A 22,854-nucleotide genomic window follows, 5' to 3' on the forward strand; every position below is an offset into this window, starting at 1 on the left:
AAATTTTTTTTCTGTGGATCGACCTCGGATTCACCGAATTTTAATACAACAAGACACTCTTATATTTAGGAGTTAAAAATTACTTTTAAGTTGTGTCAAGTTTTTGGCGCCGTTGCCGGGGAAAAGTTTTTATTTTGCTTTATTTTTCCGTTTTTGATTTTTCTCTGTGTAAATGTTCTTTTTGCCCCCTTTTCTTTTTCTTGAATTCTCTTTTGTCCCTGTATCTTTCATAATTCTCGTTTCACCCCAACAATTCTCGTTTCTAGCCCAATCTTCTAGTAATTATATTATGACCCCAATCTCTTTCAGTTATTTCACTTTCATCCCAAATTGCTCAATTCTAGACTTCTAAAAATTACAGTGTGGCCATAAAATTAAAAATAATTTACAATCGAATCCCTAGACGAAATTCCTCAAAATAATCGAGACTTGGACTTACATCTTGGAAATACTTTGGACATATTTGGACTTATTTTGGACTTAATTTGGACCAAACTAACTTTAACTACTAACACTAATTACTAACTCTTAACTTACTAATTGCTAACTCCTAATTTATATTTTTTTAATTTCAGTTATTTAATTTTCTGCATTTATTTTATTTCGTATTTATTTATTTATTTTTGCTTTATTGGTGGGTTCAACCACCAAACTAACTACTAACTCTTAATTTTTATTTTCAGTATTTATTTAATTTTAAATTTTTTTGCTTTATTTTTTTTAATTGGTGGGTTCAACCACCATTTTTTTTATTTTGCATTTATTTATTTATTTATTTTTACTTTATTGGTGGGCTCAACCACCATTTTTTTTCTTTTTCTTTCTTTTGCATTTATTTTATACTTAATTTATTGTTAATTGGTGGGTTCAACCACCAAAATTGTTATTTAATTTTCTTTTGTACACTTATATTATTTGCATATTTAATTTTTTTATTTTGTTATTAATTTATGTAAATATTATCTTTATAACATAACCATTGCATGAGACGTTGGTCTCGATCTTCAAGTGGCAAGTTAATTCGTAGATCTCAATCTCCACCACCAATCATGGATGAGAATCAAGGTGAAAACGATTTGGGCAAACTTAATCCTCAAATTGATCAGGGAGACAACCAATCTCAACATGGGCATGATCAGAATCAATCAAGAACTCTGAGAGACTACATGAATCCAACCAGAACCGGAGCACCGTCGTGTATAGTATTTCCTCCAGAAGCATCTCGATTCAACTTTAAACTAGGTATTATCCAACTTTTACCAACATTTCATGGTTTAGAATCGGAGAATCCATACTTGCATCTAAGAGATTTTGAGGAAGTTTGTAATACATACACGGACCAAAATTGTAGCATGAACATAATTAGATTAAAGCTTTTTCCTTTTTCATTAAAAGATAAAGCTAAAACTTGGTTACAAAACCTTAGATCTGGATCAATAAGAACTTGGAATAACATGCAAGAACAATTTTTAAAAAAATTCTTTCCACCTCATAGAACAAATTCTTTTAAAAGGCAAATCACTTCTTTCACTCAAAAAAATAGAGAAACATTATACCAATGTTAGGATAGGTTTAAAGAGTTGCTTAACATATGCCCACATCATGGTTTTGAAACTTGGCGATTGGTCACTTACTTTTACGAGGGCTTAATACCCCAAAGTAGACAGGTTGTTGAAATGATGTGTAATGGTGAATTTAGGGATAAAAATCCTGAGGATGCACTAGACTACCTTGACCAATTAGCTAAAAATGCACAACATTGGGATACTGTTGGAACTTTTGAATTGACAAATAAGCAACAATCATCTCCATCTAGTGGAGGAATCCATAACCTTAGGGAAGATCATGATTTACAAGTAAAATTTGTATCCATAGTTAGGAAAGTTGAAGCTTGGAGCATAAAAAGAGTGATCAAGTAAAATCTGTTGAAGAAATTGCATGTAACATATGTAGTTCGAATGATCATTTCACTCAAGAGTGTCCCACTTTGCCTGCACTTAAAGAATGTCTAAATGATCAAGTTAATGTCATTAACACTTTCAATAAACCAAACCCATATTCACAGACTTATAATCCTGCTTGGAGAAATCATCTGAATTTCAGTTGGAGGAATAATAATAATGCACAATCTTCACAAGCACCACCTCCACAAAATTTTCAAAATCCTCAGCCTTATGCACCATATGTTCCACCACCCTGGAAAAATATGGAAGACACAATGCATTCATTCATTAGAAAGCAAGATATTATTAACAATTAAAATGCACAAACTTTTTTCTGATTTGAAAGATACTCTTGCTAAAATTGCTTCTGCACTCACCATTCAAGAAAAAGGAAAATTTCCAGCCCAACCACAACCAAATCCTAAGACTCAACAAAATCCACCCACAGACCAAGTCAAGTCAATTATAAATCTTTGTAGTGATAAGGTTGTTGATAAACCTATGCCTGAACCTTGTGAAAATAATGAAAATTCAAAGGGTAAAGAAGGACTAAATGAACTTACACCTAGTGAAGAAATAACTAGTGTTCCACCTGAACCACCATTTCCACATGCATTGAATAAACCAAGGAAATCAAACCATTCTTCTGAAATTTATGAAATCTTTAAGCAAGTGAAAGTTAACATTCCTCTATTAGATGCAATCAAGCAGGTACCTTCATATGCCAAATTTTTAAAGGACTTGTGCACTGTTAAGAGGAAATTGAAGGTAAGAAAGAGTGCTTTCATGGCCGAACAGGTAAGTACAATTATGTCTACTAATAATAAGTTGAAATATAAAGATCCTGGTTGTCCTATCATTTCTTATATTATTGGTAATCACAGAATTGAGCATGCTTTACTAGATCTTGGTGCTAGTGTTAATTTGCTTCCATATTCAGTTTATCTTCAACTTAATCTTGGTGAGTTAAAATCAACTTCAACTACACTTTTGCTTGCCGATAGATCAGTTAAAGTACCAAAAGGAATAGTGGAAGATGTTTTAGTACAAGTTGATAAATTCATCTGTCCTGTAGATTTTATTGTCTTGGAAACTGAACTTGTTGTGAATAATTACAAACCAATTCCTGTAATTTTAGGTCGACCATTTTTAGCAACTGCTAATGCTTTGATTAATTGTAGAAATGATTTAATGAATTTATCTTTTGGGAATATAACTTTGGAATTGAATATTTTCAACATGTGCAGACAACCTAATGAAGAAAATGAGAATGAAGATGATACTGATGAACAAAAAGAATTGCTTGAATCTTGTATCGAGGAAAATATTCAAAAAGGGGATTTTTCTGAACTCTCAAATGTTTGTTTAGTTAATTCAATTGAGTCAAATAAGCAACTTGAACTTAATATTTCTAATATAAATTTATTACTTGATTATATGCAGACTTCACAAAATTATGATTACGAGCCAAAATTTGAGGAGCTTGGAAGTATTGAAAAGACAGAACAACAAGAAGCACGTAAAATGGAATTGAAACCTTTGCTTGAAGGATTGAAATATGTTTTTCTTGGAGAAGAACAAACTTATCCTGTTATGATTTCTTCTACTTTAACAAACGACCAAGAAGGTAAGTTACTAACTGTTCTTAAAAAGTATAAAAATGCAATTGGATGGACTTTAAATGATATTAAAGGCATTAATCCCTTAATCTGCACACATAGAATTAATTTGGAAGAAAATGCGAAAACATGTCAATAACCTCAAAGAAGATTAAACCCACACATGAAAGAGGTAGTCAAAACAGAAGTCCTTAAATTGCTTGATGTGGGACTTATCTACCCTATTTCTGATAGTAAGTGGGTAAGTCCTACACAAGTAGTGCCTAAAAAATCTGGAATCACTGTTGTTAAAAATGAAAAATGTGAATTAATTCCAGCACGAATTACATCTAGTTGGCGCATGTGCATTGATTATAGAAAATTAAATGAAGCCACTAGAAAAGATCATTTTTCATTACCATTTCTTGACCAAATCTTAGAAAGAGTAGCAGAACATCCATACTAGTGTTTTTTATATGGATATTCAGGTTATTATCAAATTCCTATAGCACTTGAGGACCAAGAAAAGACCACATTCACAAGTCCTTTTGGAACATTTGTATTTAAAAGAATGTCATTTAGGTTTTGTAATGCTCCTAAAACATTTCAAAGATGTATGTTAGCATTTTTTGTGATATGGTTGAACATTGTTTAGAGGTCTTTATGAATGATTTGACTGTGTTTGGGAATTCTTTTGATGATTGCCTTGATAATTTGGAGAAGGTTTTAAAAAAGATGTGTTGAAAAAGAACTTGTGTTGAATTGGGAAAAATGTCACTACATGGTTACTTTTGGAATTGTTTTGGGTCATATTGTTTCTATTAAAGGAATTGAAGTTGACAAAGCAAAAATCGAAGTCATATCTAAATTGCCACAACCAAAAACAATTAGAGATGTGCGATCCTTTTTAGGACATGCAGGATTTTATAGGAGGTTTATAAAAAACTTTAGTGACATATCTAAATCACTTTGTAACCTCTTATTAAAAGATGCACTGTTTGAATGGAATGATGATTGCCAAAAATCTTTTGAAAAAATAATTTGTCTTTTAACATCTGCACCTATTATGCAATCTCCTGATTGGTCTTTGCCATTTGAATTAATGTGTGATGCAAGTGATTTTGCTGTTGGTGTTGTTTTAAGACAAAGAAGGGATGGTAAGCCTTTTGTGATTTATTATGCGAGTAAGACTTTGGATAGTGCTTAAATGAATTATTCTAGAACTGAAAAAGAATTATTTGCTGTGGTATTTGCATTAAACAAATTCCGTCCATATTTGCTTGGCTCTAAATCTGTTGTGTTTACTGACCACGCTGTTGTGAGATATTTGATGAGTAAACAAGATGCCAAACCAAGACTAATTCGTTGGATTTTGTTACTTCAAGAATTTGACCTTACCATCAAAGATAAAAAAGGTGCTGAAAATATTATTGTTGATCATCTATCAAGACTCACATCCGAATTCTACAATGATATAGCACCCATAAATGATTCTTTCCCTGATGAATTTTTATTTTCTGTTACTTCAATGCCATGGTATGCTAACATTGTAAATTTTTTGTTGAAGTAAAGAAACTTTATTGGGATGACCCTTATTTGTTCAAATATTGCCTAGATCAAATTTTTCGGCGATGTATTCTTGATAATGAGGTAAGTAGTGTCATTAATTTTTGTCATTCTGAAGCATGTGGTGGTCACTTTTCTTCAAGAAAAACTGTTGCTAAAATTTTGCAGTGTGGATTTTATTGGCCTACCATGTTCAAAGACACATATGAATTTTGCAAAAGTTATGAAAAATATCAAAAATTGGGATCAATTACAAAAAGAAACACGATGCCCTTAAATCCCATACTTGAAATTGAAATATTTGACTGTTGGGGAATTGATTTCATGGGTCCATTTCCATCATCTTTTGGATTTGTGTATCTATTAGTTGCAGTAAATTATGTCTCAAAATGGATTGAAGCAATTTCTTGTCAAAATAATGATAGTAAAACTGTGATTAAATTTTTAAAAGAAAATATTTTAAGTCGATTTGGAATCCCTCGAGCTATTATCAGTGATGGAGGTAAGTATTTTTGTAATAAGTCATTTGAGTCTTTAATGAAGAAATATGGAATTACACATAAAATTGCTACCCCTTATCATCCTCAAACAAATGGTCAAGTTGAATTAGCAAATAGGGAGATAAAACAAATTTTGGAAAAAACAGTTAACCCAAATCGAAAAGATTGGTCTCTTAGACTTAATGATGCACTTTGGGCTATTAAAGCGTATTGCATTTAAAACGTCATTAGGAATGTTACCCTATCGGTTAGTTTATGGTAAACCTTGTCATTTACTTGTTGAACTTGAACATAAATCACGTTGGGCTATTAAAGCTTTTAATTCAAATTTGGATGATGCTGGTAATGTGCGAAAATTGCAATTGAATGAACTTGAGAAATTAAGGAATGATGCATATGAAAATTCAAAAATCATTAAGGCAAAAACAAAAGCATTTCATGATAAAAGAATGTTTCGAAAAACATTTGAGATTGGTCAAAAAGTGTTGCTTTATAATTTTCGTCTTCATTTATTTCCAGGAAAGTTAAAGTCAAAATAGAGTGGCCCATTTGTTGTAAAAAAGATATATTCATATGGGGCCATAGAAATTGAGAATCCAAAGAACGGTGTCACATTTAAAGTAAATGGTCAAAGATTAAAACCATATCTGGAACATCACCCACGTGACGAGGACACCAAAATTAATTTGGGTGACCCACCAGTTCTTGATTAAGTCTTTAACGATTGATTTTTTTTTGTTTTGCTATTATTTTGCCGTTTCATTGTTTGATTTTTTTTTCTAGATTGATGCACTGTACATATTTTTTTAACATTATTTTTCTTGTGTAAGTGTGTTTGTTTGACAGTTGTACATTCTCTCATCAATTTTCATTTTACATCATGAGCACCTCAATGAGAAAATTCTTGTTCGCACATCTTAAAAGATTTCTTCGTGTGAAATTTCACTTGAGCGGCCTGATACAAAGCTGTAAATCACATCCACTTTGGGATCTGCAACCACCAGAATTCGTGTCCTATGTTGAGGATCTAGAGGGACAACTCAGAGCAGTAGAGCGTGGCATATATGAATTTCAATTGGAGCTTGAGATTAACTCAATGAGAGGACGAATGTAAGTTCATTTTCCTTTTATATTGTGTGCTTCTTTTTGCTCGCTTTCATGTTTAATTTGATTTTGCAGATTTGATTTTGGTGTGTTTTGATTTATTTTCCCATATAAATGGCGGATAACGGTACTCTATGACTTCTTAAGTCGGTATCTTCAGTTTCCCACAATAACTGAAACCCCAAAATCAAACATGGAAGACATACAATATAAACTCCATAAGCATTTTCCCTCTCTCCCTCAGAATGCCCTCAGGAAAATTTACAAAGCTCGTTGTGAACGACTGCGTTTGTTAATGATCAATGGCATTCATTCTGACATTCGTTGGTTAATTGAAGCAAAGGTTCGATTAGCAGGTGAGTTTTCTGATCCATTTGTTTCTTACATGCCTGGTTTTGGTAAAAGTACGTGACACAACTTAAAAGTAATTTTTAACTCCCAAGTATAAGAGTGTCTTGTTGTATTATAACTCGGTGAGTCCGAGGTCGATCCACAGAGAAAATATTTAATTAGTTTATTTTATTTTATCTAAAAATTGAAATTAAAACTTGAATATAAACAACTTAATTTAAATGAAACTATGGAATTGAACTAGTTATGGTTATGGATCCACTCTTAGAAATAAATAAAACTTAATAAATTCTTTTTGCCAATTTTTTTTAGATTTATTACCCAAAAGATTAATTATACAAATTATTATTATTTTTCCTTTAATTTTATGATGGATTAAGTATTTATTGTGCTAAAATTTAATTTGTCTACAATAAGTCAAAATACTATTTCACCATGCCTTATATGAAGATTTTAAGAATTTATTGTGCCAAATTCATTTGTTTGTCTACAATAAATCAAAATTTCAAAATATAAAACATGTATAAAATTAAATAGAAAATAATTTAATTTATAAAATTAAAAATAGAATTTGATTAAATCATATTTATTTCCTAAGAGTTTCATCTTTCCCTAACTAATATTATTTAGTTAAGCATAATTAAAATAAAAAGAAGTAGTATAATTGAATTACTTATAATTAAAAGAAATAAAAACAACTAAAATTAGAAATAAAACTAATTTTATTAATGAAAATAATTATACAAAATATTAAAAACACACCTGGAAATCAAGATTACAAGGAGATGAAGAGAATTTGAGAAGAAGAGAGTTGTAGAGAGATCATTAAAACATAAAAATGAGGCTCTATTTATAGAAAAATAAATTCATAATCCAGTGCTTTGCGGTCCATCATAGGCTTCATGCATGTGCTCCTCACAACCCTTAGATCAAGATCCAATGGCTGGTCAAACTTCAAAAGTCAACATCACACATGGCATCATTTGACTCGTCCGATTTGCCCAAAGAACGGTTGAGATTTGGCGGGTTAATGGGTGGATAGGGTCGACCCGAATACAAAGATTTGGATCCCCCAACTTGCTTCACCAACCATTGCCACGTGGCACAATCATGGCCATTAAATCATGAACGGTTGAGATTTAGTCAAAATTGCCAGCTATCCCATGCACTCATATCTATTGTAAGCTCATTTCATCATCCAATCAGTGCTCGGTCAACAGGAAAAGTCAACATTTTTTACACAAGCTCAATTTTAAGCCGATCTTGATTGATCTTAAGGTTTTCAGACCTCCAGAATCCAAATTTGACCTCCGTTTATCTGTTTGGAGCCTCGAAGTACGTGAAATTAATATTTTTCCTAATAAACACATAAAAATACACAAAATTAAATATATTTAAAACATAATTCATAATTCATAATATATTACATAAACACAAATATAAATTAAAACATAAGCATAAAATAACATGTTATCGCTTGATAATTAAACAATTTTTAATACAAATCACACCCCCCAACCAGCTTATTGCTAGCCCTCTAGCAATTAAAGCGTTATATTAAATTAAGATTTATAAAATTCACATGCAAGTTAATAGTTGTTCATCTATCCTCTAAATTACTAAATAAATGAACTCTCCCAAATTTCTTTACCACATTGATGTTCACTCATTATCCAGAATATCATCAAACCTTCTTTTGTGCTCAAGTAATTAACACAATACTTATGGGGCTTCATTAAAGAAAAACAATATTTTCGTTCCAAAATTCATTAGAAATTATATCTTTAGGCAATAGATTATTCACACATATTTTTTTTTAAATATTACATTTCTAACCCGTGTAGCGAGCTTTAGGTCAGTGACTCCCAGACCAGTTAGCCTTAGGGCACTAGGTGTTGAAGCACCCCTTCGGACTTAATTACTCGGGTTTCTAATAAACAAACAATATATCTATTACCCATGTAGCGAGCTTTAGGCCAGTGACTCCCAGACCAGTTGACCTTAAGGCACTAGGTGTTGAAACACCCCTACGGACTTAATTACTCGGGTTTCTAGATATAACAAAATTAAAAACATTTTTTTCTTCTTTTTTTTTTTAAATATACACTTTCTACTACCTTAGATAATATATCTAATAAATCAAAAGAACTAAATGCTGTAAAATTTTAACTTACAACCCACTAGTATGTGTCATAATGTGTGTGTGAAGAATGATTCAATAATATCTGTTAAATGAGTAAACAATTACATAACTTAATAACCAAGTGGAGAGTTCACAAATTTGAGTAATTCAAAGAAAATAGAACAAAAAAAAACTTACTGTGAATCTCAAAATCAAAATATAATACAACAAGACTATTAGAATGCGTCTCAAAAGTTGTGACTCTTTACATAGCCATCCTAGACAAAAAACAAAAATGTTTTTTTTTGTTTTTTTTTAACAAAGAAAAGAAAAGAGAAAAGAGAAAAACAACACACATATTTAAAAACATACATCAATTATCCCCACCCCACAACCTAATCTAAACATTATCTTAACATTTTATAATTTTACAAATATGCAAAAAATAATAATAATAATAATAAAAGAGAAAAATAAAAGAAGAAGAAGAGGAGATCTCACCTGAACTTGATGCAGAAGCTTAAAAACGGATAACAAAGATGAAGAAAAAGTCAATTTTTTTTTTAACAACACCCTTAAGATTAAGAAGATGCGTTTTTAGATATACTACATTCTCTATATCCTGCCATCTTCGACTCAAATTTGTCCTAAGTTAGTCTTTACAGAAAAAATATTTTTTTTTTTTATGTAAACACATCACCAGGACCAAGACATTCCACAATTATCAACTATTCCCCCCCCCCCACCTGAAAAAGACATTGTCCTCAATGTTTTAAAAGGAAAGAGAAAGAGTTTAGAAGACAGCACATAAATACTGCAACAAAAAATATTTACAGACGGAGAGTTAAATCTAAATCGCACTTCTTATTACTGCTACTGTTACCACTACCATCATCAGCCGACCAATTCAGTGCAAAAGTATTTTGATCTGGCTCCGGTGTATAAGCTTGTAAAAGATCAAATAACTCATTAGCAGTAGAAGCACAGATAAAGAGTTTTTTTACAGAATGTGGAACAAAATGATTCTTTATTGCATGGTTAATAAAAGTTAGCAAGCCATCATAAAAATTATTAATATTTAACAAACCGATGGGTTTTTTATGAATGTTCAAGTGGGCTCAAGATGCAAATGTAATCAGTGCCTCAAAAGTTGCAAGATCTCCTGGCAAGAAAATAAAAGCATCAGCATGACTCATCATTTAAGATATTCTCTCTTGCATACTTGATACCACTAATTCTTCTCCAATTGGTGGGCCAGACATGCACACTAGCGGTTTCATGGGTTTTGGGATAATGGCGAGTACTTGGCTTCCTCTGGTAAAAACAGCTTCTGAGACAAGTCTTGATAACCCTCGTTCACCTCCTCCATATACAAGATGCAGTTTCCTCTCTGCTATGACACGACCAAGATCTACAGCTGCCTGAACGAACTCTTTGTACTTTCCATAGTGAAACCCAGAAAGCACACAAATATTTTTGAATTGTTTACTCGAAGATGCTGCCATTGGACTAATTTTTTCAAAAACAAGTTGTGAGTGTTTGAAAAACGAGCTCATATTTAAAGATCTTGGTGACATAAATAATGAGAAACAACTGTAAATGGGTTGGCATATTTGTCAAATGACGAGTAAAGCTCGTGGCTCAATAATTCAAAAACAAACAGTAAAAAGAAAATAATGATTAGAAATAGCAAACAGTAAAAGAAAATAAATATTTATTAAATACAAAATCACATCGCTAAATGTAATAACGCAAATGGTATAATAACAGTAAAGTAAAATAACAGTGAAGTGAAAGGATATGTACTGGTAGTTGTGATTGTGGCTCACATCTTCCTCTGGTTTTACGTCCAGTAACGGCTTGAACGCCCTCTATGGGTCGAGGATCGGCTTCCTATCCAGTTTTCTTATAAACTGGCAAACATGGTCTTTTTGAGTCAGATTCCCAAGACTTAACTGTGCACTTTGTTTTTGGAATAGTATCAACAAATTGTAAATCTCACGTTGCACAAATCCGCTTCGATGCGTCTCAAGAGATCCTAAGATATCATCCAACGATTCTTTACTCATACCATCTTTAACGAATTTAATTTTATCTTCACGAGTATCAGAAACCATTCCTAAAGATTTACAATCCAGTCGTTTGCAACCAAGTCTTACACAGTTATGACAGTTTGAGCCAAGTCGTTTAGCTCTCCTTTTCTTAGCAAACGTACTTTTACCAAAACCAGGCATGTAAGAAACAAATGGATTAGAAAACTCACCTGCTAATCGGACCTTTGCTTCAATTAACCAACGAATGTCAGAAGGAATGCCATTGATCATTAACAAACGCAGTCGTTCACAACGAGCTTTGTAAATTTTCCTGAGGGCATTTTGAGGGAGAGAAGGAAAATGCTTATGGAGTTTATGTTGTATTTCTTCCATGTTTGATTTTGGGGTTTCAGTTATTGTGGGAAACTGAAGATACCAATTTAAGAAGTCACGGAGTACCGTTATCCGCCATTTATACGGGAAAATAAATCAAAACACACCAAAATCAAATCTGCAAAATCAAATCAAGCGTGAAAGCGAGCAAAAAAAAAAAACACACAATATAAAAGGAAAATGAACTTACATTCATCCTCTCATTGAGTTAACCTCAAACTCCATTTGAAATTCATATATGCCACTCTCTACTATTTTGAGTTGTCCCTCTAGATCCTCAACATAGGACACGAATTCAGGTGGTTGCAGATCCCAAAGTGGATGTGATTTATAGTTTTGTATCAGGCCTCTTAAGTGAAATTTTATACGCATAAATCTTTTAATATATGCAAACAGGTATTTTCTCATTGAGGTGCTCATGATGTAAAATGAAAATTGATGAGAGAATGTACAACTGTCAAACAAACACGCTTACACAAGAAAAACAATGTTAAAAAAAACTATGTACAGTGCATCAATCTAGAGAAAAAAAAATCAAACAATGAAACAATAAAATAATAGTAAAACAAAACAAAAAATAAAATAAAATAAATCATTAAAGAGTTAATCAAGAACTGGTGGGTCACCTAAATTAATTTTCGTGTCCTTGTCATGTGGGTGATGTTCCAGATATGGTTTTAATCTTTGACCATTAACTTTAAATGTGACACCATTCTTTGGATTCTCAATTTCTATGGCCCCATGTGAATATATATTTTTTACAACAAATGGGCCACTCCATTTTGACTTTAACTTCCCTTGAAATAAATGAAGACGAGAATTATAAAGAAATACTTTTTGACCAATCTCAAATGTTTTTTGAAAAATTCTTTTATCATGAAATGCTTTTGTTCTTGCCTTAATAATTCTTGAATTTTCATATGCATCATTCCTTAATTCCTCAAGTTCATTCAATTGCAATTTTCGCACATTACCAGCATCATCCAAATTTGAATTAAAAGCTTTAATAGCCCAAAGTGATTTATGTTCAAGTTCAACAAGTAAATGACAAGGTTTACCATAAACTAACCGATAGGGTGACATTCTTAATGACGTTTTAAATGCAGTACGGTAAGCCCAAAGTGCATCATTAAGTCTAAGAGACCAATCTTTTCGGTTTGGGTTAACCGTTTTTTCCAAAATTTATTTTATCTCCCTATTTGTTAATTCAACTTGACCATTTGTTTGAGGATGATAAGGGGTAGCAATTTTATGTGTAATTCCATATTTCTTCATTAAAGACTCAAATGACTTATTACAAAAATGCTTACCTCCATCACTGATAATGGCTCGAGGGATTCCAAATCGACTTAAAATATTTTCTCTTAAAAATTTAATCACAGTTTTACTATCATTATTTCGACAAGAAATTGCTTCAATTCATTTTGAGACATAATCAACTGCAACTAATATATACACAAATCCAAATGATGATGGAAATGGACACATGAAATCAATTCCCCAACAGTCAAATATTTCAATTTCAAGTATGGGATTTAAGGGCATCATGTTTCTTTTTGTAATTGATCCCAATTTTTGAAATTTTTCACAACTTTTGCAAAATTCATATGTGTCTTTAAACATAGTAGGCCAATAAAATCCACACTGTAAAATTTTAGCAGTAGTTTTTCTTGAAGAAAAGTGACCACCACATGCTTCAGAATGACAAAAATTAATGACACTACTTACCTCATTATCAGGAATACATCGCCGAAAAATTTGATCTGGGCAATATTTGAACAAATAAGGGTCATCCCAATAAAATTTCTTTACTTCAACAAAAAATTTACAATGTTAGCATACCATGGCATTGAAGTAACAGAAAATAAAAATCTTGCTTTCTGATGAATGAATGCATTGTGTCTTCCAGATTTTTCCAGGGTGGTGGAACATATGGTGCATAAAGCTGAGGATTTTGAAAATTTTGTGGAGGTGGTGCTTGTGAAGATTGTGCATTATTATTATTCCTCCAACTGAAATTCAGATGATTTCTCCAACCAGGATTATAAGTCTGTGAATATGGGTTTGGTTTATTGAAAGTGTTAATGACATTAGCTTGATCATTTAAACATTCTTTAAGTGCAGGTAAAGTGGGACACTCTTGAGTGAAATGATCATTCGAATTACAAATGTTACATGCAATTTCTTGAACAAATTTTACTTGATCACTCTTTTTATGCTCTAAAGCTTCAACTTTCCTAACTAGGGATGCAAATTTTGCTTGTAAATCATGATCTTCCCTAAGGTTATAGATTCCTCCACTAGATGAAGATGATTGTTGCTTATTTGTCAATTCAAAAGTTCCAACAGTATCCCAATGTTGTGCATTTTCAGCTAATTGGTCAAGGTAATTTAGTGCATCTTCAGGATTTTTATCTCTAAATTCACCATTACACATCATTTCAACAACCTGCCTACTTTGGGGTATTAAGCCCTCGTAGAAGTAAGTGACCAATCGCCAAGTTTCAAAACCATGATGTGGGCATATGTTAAGCAACTCTTTAAACATAACCCAACATTGGTATAATGTTTCTCCATTTTTTTGAGTGAAAGAAATGATTTGCCTTTTAAAAGAATTTGTTCTATGAGGTGGAAAGAATTTTTTCAAAAACTGTTCTTGCATGTTATTCCAAGTTCTTACTGATCCAGATCTAAGGTTTTGTAGCCAAGTTTTAGCTTTATCTTTTAATGAAAAAGGAAAAAAACTTTAATCTAATTATGTTCATGCTACAATTTTGGTCCGTGTATGTATTACAAACTTCCTCAAAATCTCTTAGATGCAAGTACGGATTCTCAGATTCTAAACCATGAAATGTTGGTAATAGTTGGATAATACCTGGTTTAATATTTACCACTTACCTCCTAATTTTTTTCATAATATAAAAAAACTTAATTAACATAAAATAAAATAAAATAAAGATAAACGGGTCATTCACTTAATTATTTATCATCAGAATAATATATATATATATATATATATAATATAAGAAAATATTTAAAAATAAAAATATAAGAAAAATATCTTCTTATTAATTTTTTAGTACTTCAATTTTTTATTTTAATTTACATTTAAATGATTTATTCAATTTATAATAAATATGTTGCCAAAGAAATTATTGTCTATTATGAAAATAGTAGGAAGTAAGCTATCAGCAGAGTTGCTAGAATAAAGAAAGCATGAAGTAGCCTGAGAGACCTTATTGCCAGTATTGCTGCTAAGAAACCAGCTGCGTCAAAGCTGGCTCCAACTGCTACAAAATAAACCCCAACAAAATCTTCTGTCATAACTCCTAGGGTCTCCAACAAATGTAAAAGGGCAAAACCCTATGGAGATGTTATGACACAATTGAACAAGTCCAACTCAGCCTAAAGCTACTGAACCTATTGGAACTCCACCAATCAATCCAACTCAGAGCCAGAAAAAAAAAGCAGCCAGCTGCCATAACACAAGGTTCACCTAAAGAACATTTGTGAAGTGTAACTAAGAAGAAGTGAAACTTTTTCAACAACAGCTGCAGCAGAATGTCCAACAACAAGGGAGTATTCCTTGCCAACCCAATTTAATTTTCTAACCTTTAAAACTTTTCTTTTCTTTTAAGTTATTTATTTTTAGATTTTTCAGTTTTTATTTCTTTTTTGTTAGTGTATGCATGTTTGTCTTGGTTTATTTTGTGTGCCTGTGACGACACAACACTTTTCAAGTTTGGGGGGGTTATGCTATGGTGTAATGTGTCCGTGAGTGCATGCATTGGTATTGTGTGTTATGTGTAGCTCCGTTATTCAGTATTTGTGTATGGATTAGAAAACCTAATGAAGATAAATTGAGTGTCATCCAGTATTTGTGACTGCCAAGTAGGGCTAGGTCATAGATGAAGGTTGAAATTCAGTCTCAACACTTAGGCTTTAGTTGAGTTTTATGAGTGTGTTGTAGAAAAACCAGAAAGACAAAAAATGATAGAAATATCTCAAGTTTGGGGAGAAAATTTAAAGGGATTTATCATAAATTGTGCTAGTTATGAAATAAATTTTGCTCTAATGGCTTAAGTTACTGAGTAACCAGGGCTGAGTATGCACCCCATATGCAGACTTAAGTAAAACAGCAACAAGAGTTACGAGTAATGTTGTAGCAATAAAAAAAAAGGTCCTCTATCTAGGATATTGAATAGCCAGGTCTGTTAATGAGCTCATGTTCAACCTTGAGTTAAATGTGTCTATAGATAAGACAATGTTATAACATTTTACATGTCATTGCTGCAGCAACTCTAATCTGTGCATTGGTTGAGTAATTGTGTGTCATCATTACAAGTGATAGACATTCACATGAAAAATCAATGATGCATTGAAGAGAATTTGATAAAAAAAAATGTTGTAGCACAGTTTGAGCCTATTTGTGACTTCTGCCCCCCATACGTGAATGTACTTATGTTTTATCTTTGAGTTATGTATAATGTCTGTGTAATGCTACAGCACCATTGGAACTTAAATACAGTGCCACACACATACTTTGTATAGAATATGGGCTAAGTCTAGAACTAAACTGTTATGGCAATTTTGTCTGGTCAAGAGTGTGATCTGAGGGTTGATGAATCCTAACAAACTTGTTAACAGAGCTAAGTTATTTTGTTGCAAGATTGTGTGATTGAAGTGTTAATGTTATTGTCATTACTTGATGACAAGTAATAATTTAAGTTTGGGGATGTGATAACTCTATGAAATGAGAGTTATCATGATACTTTTGGGCTTAAATCAAGTTTTCATAGAGTGAATGATGTGTTTTTAGTGTATTTTAGTGACATTTTGCATAAACATCCATTTTAGTTTATTTCTAATAAATTGAGTTTGTTTTAGATTATTTTGTTCTTTTGTTGTGTGTATAATTGTAGTTGACCAAGAAGCTCAAGTTTTAAGAAATGAATGATGCTGCAATAGATTTGCAGAGATAATGAAAGAACTTAGCTACAAAAGAATTAAAACAAGTTTGAAACAGTGAAGATATTGTAGTCATTGCTGTAGTAATCCTGGAGCAATAACAAACTGAATTTCGCACGTAACAACTAAAAGATTGCGATTTAAAGTTTTCAAAAATAGAGGAAAGACACCACACACTTTCGGTTGTCCTAGTTCTGAGTTATAAAAGTAATATTCATGAAAAGAAAAAAAGGAGAGCCGTCACTAAAGGAAAAATCACATAGAAAAAAAAAAGAAAATAAGAAGGATTTGAGGGCTACAAAAGAGGAATCACAGTGAACAAGAAGGGGAGATCACAATATTAAGTAGACTTCAACTTTTATCTTGTTTTCTATTTGTTTATGGGAATATATTTGATTACTGAAACAACTTTATTTACTGTTCTATCACAAATCATGAACTGAATTTGATTGTAGTTGAGTGATAAATGATCTTAATGAATGTTTAACTGACATATGTGTGTTGCTCTGTGTTTGCTATAGCATTATGTCTTAATTGTGTTTATTTCAATTCCCTACTTCGGCTTACCACTCATTTAGAGATACTAGCTAAGAAAGAACTTCAAAAAGGTCTGACTTAGTGGATCGAATTAAGACAATACTTAGTTTTAGATCAGGTTTCTCAAGTTAAGTTAATCTCAATTTGAAAAGGGTCATACGTGATCTAAAATTAGTGAAAAACTAGACATAGAAATTTATCTTGTAGGGTAAATGGAACCAAGTACGTTTAAGGTTATATCTAACATTAGCATAACAATTGGTCATTGTTAGGTTGCGTTAGATATAAGATATCCAACATGCGATAGCTGAGGATGTATAAGGGATTCTGCCCAGTGTTGTAGTAGATAATGTAGCAACAGTACTAAAATTGAAAAATAGTCAAAGCCATTAAGTGAGTTTATTCACTTAACTACTCATTTTCCATTAATTACATCCTTATATTTGATGTGAGAATTTTCTTTATTGAATTTTTATTTTAATCAGTTTGTTAATTTCATTAATTGTCTTATTTTAATTTAGAACAAAACTGCATTGTTAAGATTGTTATAGCAAATCTAATAACATCAATCCCTATGGAGATGATCTAAATATTCATCAATATATTACTTATTATGTACACTTGCACATTGACACCTATAGTAATAGAAATCACACACCAATAACACGTTGCTCTGTGTTTGTGTGACAAGAAACATAACTAGGAAACTGTCTTACCTAAGGTCAAGTTTACTTACAACAGCATGGTGAATCAACCTACTAGCAAGACTCCTTTTGAGATTATCTACATTTGTTCCACACGCGATGTTTATGACTTGACTATCATGCTAACAATAGTTGAAAGGAGTAAAGTAGCAAATAATGTGACAGAAAAGGCTCTACAGATTCGTGCCGAGGTTTGAGCTTATTTAGAGGCTGCCAATGCTAAGTACAAGGCTGATGCGGACAAGCATCGATGCAAGAAAGTATTCCAAGAAGGTGATTTAGTGATTGCGCATCTGCATCGAAGTCGTTTCCCTAGTACTCGTACAAAATTGGAGAAGCTCAAGTATGGACCATTTCGTGTGGCAAGGAAGATTAATGATAATGCTTATGTGCTCTAGCTACCAAAAAACTAGAATATCTCTCTCACATTTAATGTGGTTGATCTGTTTGAATATCATCCAGATGATGAGGCATTCTACAAGCCAAACTCGAGGACGAGTTCTTTTCCAAGTAAGGGGGATTGATGTAGGATGGTTGCATGGGATTAGTAGGATATCTTCCGGAGGGCATAACTTGGGCTATATATGTATGTTTTTGGTGTATAATATGTCTTTCGAAGCTTGCAATGAGAGGATCAAAAATAGAACTACTTCCATTATTCTGCCCTGTGAATGAGCTGAAAATTTCATTTCTTTCCTGATCATTTTTTCAGTTTTAAGATTTTTCCTATTTCTTTAAGGATCTTTATCTTTCTTTTCTAGATGCCGGATTTGGTGCCGTTTATTTTGGATTTCTTATTTAAATTAGAATAATTTTATTATAAAATAACATTTCGAATTTGTTTATTTTGATAAATTCACGATATTTAGGATTTTTATATAAAGAGGGCCAAAACTATAGTTTTGTTAATTCAGATTTATTCAATAAAATTCATTACTCGGAAAACTTTGTTTCTTTTATCAATCAACTTGAAACTATTTTATTTTTTCTTACTAGTTCTTTCTTCTTTAATTAAACCTCATACAACATATCTAGTCATTATTCATATGAAGTATGCATCAAATAAAATCTCTTACAACACATAAATTTAAGAACCATTTATTTGGACACACTTGTGTGGTGAACCAATTTTGTCTTTGCAGCATCATTTACTCAAGGGCAACCAACAGCACCACCATGCCAAAAATGAATGCACGGCGCGGGCTTTACTGGACCAGGTTGCGCCTTCAGTGCTTCTGTGACTGCCTCCGCTGGACGTATATGTGAAGCAACATGTCATATCTTTTTTTTAATTAACCTCAATGCAATGACAAAATTCTACTAAAGGAAAAAATAAAACATAAGATGCTATGGGTAATGAAATATATATATATATCCCTAGTTTAGGGGAAAAAAATAAAAAAACAATCATATTAGTTCGAGAACTTTATGTTCATGTATACTCTTGTCTTCTTCCGACTTTAATTTCTAGGGTAATAAGTTTTCCTATGATTACCATACAATGATATATATATATAATAGGCGATATTGTTGACATTATGATGAATAATGATGTCAAGTGGCATATAATTTTACAATAAATGAATCTCTTACTTTAATAATTTAACAGGCAAAATAAAAAAATTAATATATTACAGGATAAAATACATTATATTGAATAATAATTAATGAACTAAAAGATTAAAAAAATAAATATACTATCCAAAAATTTCATTATTTTTTAAAAATTTTTTAAATTAATTCACTTCTTCAATATTATTCACGATAAATATTACGTAGTACGAAATTTTTGTAAGCCATCGGTCACCACCATATAACGACCAACACAGCTTATAAATTGGCTTTGCTGGAAGAAATTAATCTAATTGTTATGTTATATATAAGATGACCCAAATTAATGCAGAAACCAAGACGCTCACCTTTTCGCGTTGCAGCGGAAGCCTCAGCCAGGTTTCTAGCAGCTGCCACCTTCGTAGAAGTAAGAAGAACAACAATAGTGATTACAAGACTTTAAAGAAGGAAAATCTTAGAGCCCAATCCCATTTTCGGTATGCCAAAAATAAAGGAAGTAAGAGGAAATTAATATCAATAAACGAGTATTAATTGAAGATGGAAAGGATGAATGGATGATAAATTAGTGTTCTCTTGAATGTATATTATTTATAGTAGTTGGGATTTGGGAGTTAGCGGTCCGAGGAAGGCACTGAGAAGTTAATGCTCGTCTGAGACTAAGAATTTTCTACAAGCAGAAAGCACATTTTTATTTCTTTGCGGGGTCCTTCATTGCTCTGCAAATAATTTCTTTTTTTTAATTAATATTTACCACTTATCTCCTTTTTTTATAATATAAAAAAATTCAATGAACATTAAAAAATTTAAAGAAAAATAAAGGTAAATGGGTCATTCACTTAACAATTTATCACCGAAATATAAAATAAATATTTATTATAAGAAAATATTTAAAAATAAAAATAAAAGAAAATATCTTATTATTAATTTTTTATTCACGCCAAAATATATATTTCTTATTTTTAGTACTTAAATTTTTTATTTTAATTTACATTGGTATGATTTATTCTATTTATAATAAATATGTTGCCAAAGAAATTATTGACTATTATGAACATAGTAGGAAGTAAGTGATATATATTGATTTCAGTAGGGAGAATCTTACAATCTCTCTTTTATTAATTATTCTACAATTGCCGTGAAAATATGTTTCTCCATATTTTCTTGATTTTTGGTATAAACTCTCTACTAGTTATTCTACCATATTAAATTTAATACAACCAGCTCTCTTCCTTGGATAATAAATTAATCTATTTCTCCAAAAAAAGAAGAAGAGGAAATTAGTATTCACTGAAGAAGGAAAAAAAGATAAATTTGTATTCTTTTGTATCTATTATTAATATTCATAGAATTCGGGCAGCCAGTGGTCCATGCAGCCCGTTTATATTTTTTTACGGGGCCCTCCAATGCCTCTTGCACTAGCTAAGAATTTTCTTTGTTCACTGAAACCAAGTTGAATTTTTTTTAATTTTATAAAATTTATATTAGATTATAATTATATTTAAGGACAAATACAAATAGAATTAACTCCATTTATATTTTTTTCTCCCTTTAATTTATTTTACTTGTATAATATAATTGTTTTATTATCATTCAAACAATTTGAATTTAAAAAGTCATCTTTTATCCAAAACAAAATTATTGTAACAAAAATTAGAACTAAATTAAGATACAACACAAACAAAAAATAAATTAAATAAAATCTTATCCAACTATACACAATTTTAATTATTTCGATAGATGAAATTTCAGATTCAATATCAGTATTGCTATTTGTTCACAGTTCACACGAAAGGATGGACAATTATAGTTATTGTATTTTTTTCTTTATATGACTTTGGATTCCTTGTATGGCGACAAGTAAGTGATAACTATTGCAGCAAACTTGCTTTTGTTTTACGTTCTAATTTCCATACTTGATTGGAAATTCTATTATTTCAATAGATAATTGATGGGTAATGGTCCATCTCCCAACAACAATTGATGGGCGATGAGGCCATCTCCTAATTTTTGTTTGATTTTAGTTAAAAGAAAACGTTAATTTTAGTTATTTTGATAGATAAAATTTTGGGTTCAATATCAGTATTGTTATTTGTTCACACGAAATGATGGACATCTGTATTTATTGTATTTTTTTTCTTCATATGACTTTTGATTCCAAAGAAGACCGGAAGTCATCCTTATATAATGACAAGTAAGCGATAACTATTGTGGCAAACATGTCTGTGTTTTACATTTTAATTTCCATACTTGACTGGAAATTTTGCTATTTTGATAGATAATTCATGGGTAATGGCCCATCTCTCAATAGCAATTGATGGGCGATGAGGCCACCTCCCAAATTTAGTTTGACTTTAATTAAAAGAAAACATTAATTTTAGTTATTTCGATCGATAAAATTTCAGGTTCAATATCAGTATTGCTATTTGTTCACATGAAAAGATGGACAATTGTATTTATTGTATTTTTTTTCTCTATATGACTTTGGATTCCTTGCATGGCGACAAGTAAGCGGTGACTATTACGGCAAACATGTCTTTGTTTTACATTTTAATTTCCATACTTGACCAAAAATTCTTTTATTTTAATTGATGGGTAATGGCCCATCTCCCAACAGCAATTGATGGGCGATGAGGCCACCTCCCAAATTTAGTTTGACTTTAATTAAAAGAAAACAATAATTTTAGTTATTTCGATAGATAAAATTTCAAGTTCAATATAAGTATTATTATTTGTTCACATGAAAGGATGGACAATTGTATTTATTGTATTTTTTTCTTATTATGACTTTTGATTCGAAACAAGACTAGAAGTCATCCTTGTATGGCGACAAGTAAGCAATGACTATTGCTTAAAACATGTCTTTGTTTTACATTTTAATTTTCATATTTAAGTAGGTGTGAAAAGCTTCACTCTTTCTATTTGTCTATGTAGCCCCCCCTTTTTTCCTCTTAACGGGACTATGAAATACTCTTGTCAATTGTCACTAACTAAGGATTGTCATCATTCATTTTTAAAGTAAATGTTAAACCAAAGCCGTTGATTTTTTTTTTAAATAAAAGGATATTAGCACTAACTAAGAATTGTGATTACTAATTTTTCTTTTTAAAATATGTAGATATTTTCATTTTTTTAAATTATACTATTATCCATTATTAAGTGGGAAAAAGTAATTTTCAAGAAACTTTGATGTTAAAATGTAACTTTCTACTATTTTTAAGGTTGAAATTCAAGTGGGCAGTGGCTAACTTAAAAAATTGAAAGCATCGCTCGACCACAATTGTAGAGGATGAAGGCAGGGTTTTATTGAAAACTATTTGGTACAAAAATTGTCACGTAAAATGTATTTTCAATTTTTGTAGTACATGACTTATTAGTATTTAATAACCATAACATGGCCTTCAACAGCCGGCTGTATAGGCCTTACATAATATATTTTCCAATCTATTTCATTAAAGTGTGGGTA

At 31.3% G+C, this 22,854-nt stretch overlaps 1 non-coding gene across 1 annotated transcript; it reads right to left on the reverse strand.

The window, feature by feature from the left end:
• Positions 1-1,500: 1,500 nt before the first annotated feature.
• LOC112095983 lies at positions 1,501-1,609 on the reverse strand. The gene has a single exon (XR_002904143.1). It is a non-coding gene; the product is annotated as a small nucleolar RNA R71 (small nucleolar RNA).
• Positions 1,610-22,854: the final 21,245 nt, after the last annotated feature.

The sequence above is a fragment of the Citrus clementina genome, unplaced genomic scaffold, assembly GCF_000493195.1.
Source record: "Citrus clementina cultivar Clemenules unplaced genomic scaffold, Citrus_clementina_v1.0 scaffold_1, whole genome shotgun sequence".
Classification (NCBI taxonomy): domain Eukaryota; kingdom Viridiplantae; phylum Streptophyta; class Magnoliopsida; order Sapindales; family Rutaceae; genus Citrus; species Citrus x clementina.